This window comes from Mus caroli, chromosome 4 (assembly GCF_900094665.2).
Source record: "Mus caroli chromosome 4, CAROLI_EIJ_v1.1, whole genome shotgun sequence".
Classification (NCBI taxonomy): domain Eukaryota; kingdom Metazoa; phylum Chordata; class Mammalia; order Rodentia; family Muridae; genus Mus; species Mus caroli.
The window spans coordinates 99,330,041-99,331,172 of NC_034573.1; the positions used below are offsets into that span (position 1 = coordinate 99,330,041).

The 1,132-nt window shown below is 42.4% G+C and overlaps 1 protein-coding gene across 3 annotated transcripts in view; it reads right to left on the bottom strand.

Moving 5' to 3' along the window:
• Lrrc42 (leucine rich repeat containing 42) overlaps positions 1 to 1,132 on the bottom strand; it is a 23,257-nt gene that overhangs the window by 8,198 nt on the left and 13,927 nt on the right. The gene's annotated exons all lie outside the window — the stretch shown is intronic.

Below are 1,132 nucleotides of genomic sequence, written 5' to 3' on the forward strand. Positions count from 1 at the left end.
GGAACTCACTCTGTAGACCAGGCTGTCCTCGAACTCAGAAATCCGCCTGCCTCTGCTTCCCAAGTGCTGGGATTAAAGGCGTGCGCCACCACGCCCGGCTCAATTTTTTTTTAAAAGATTTATTTATTTATTATGTATACAGTGTTCTGCCTGCCATTTATGCCTGTAGGCCAGAAGAGGGCATTAGACACATTATAGATGGTTGGGAGCCACCATGTGGTTGCTGTGAGTTGAACTCAGGACCTCTGGCAGAGCAGTCAGTGCTCTTAACCTCTGAACCATCTCTCCAGCCCCCAAATTTTTGTAAACTTTTTGTTACAAATATTTATTCTGTGTGTAGACAGGGGTAGAGATGCATATGCCATGGTGACTGGGGAGTCAGAACAACTTGAAGGAGTTGGTTCTTTCTCTCTACCATGGATTCTAGGGATTGAACTCAAGAATTATCAGGCTTGGTGACAAGTGACTTTACCCAATGAGCCAGGTTTCCAGTCCCAATTTTTTATCACTTACTATAATAAACTAGGACAAATAAAATGAACAAACAAGGGACAACAGTTTTCAATCTTGATGGTTTTGACTACTACAGGTTAAATAAAGGTTACTTAGAGGCTCAGCCATTAAGAGCACTGACTTCTCTTCTAGAGGTCCTGAGTTCAACTCTAAGCAATCTCATGGTGGCTCACAACCATATGTAATAGGATCTGATACCCTTTTTGGGTGTGTCTGAAGACAGCTACAGTGTATTCATATGCATAAAATAAATAAGTAAATCTTAAAAAAAAAAAATAACAAAGGTTACTTAGAAACTGGGCATGGTGGAAAACACCTTTAATTGGGAGGCAGAGCCTGGCAGATCTTTGTGAATTGGAGGTCAGCCTGATCTAATCTACAGAGTAAGTTCTGGGATAGCTAGGGCTCTGTTACACAAAGAAATACTTTAACAAACAAACAAACAAAACAAGAACGGTTATTTAGCCGGGCAGTGGTGGCACATGCCTTTAATCCCATCACTTGGGAGGCAGAGGCTGGAGGATTTCTGAGTTCAAGGCCAGCCTGGTCTACAGAATGAGTTCCAGGATAGCCAGGGCTACACAGAGAAGCCCTGTCTTGAAAAACCAAAACCAAAACC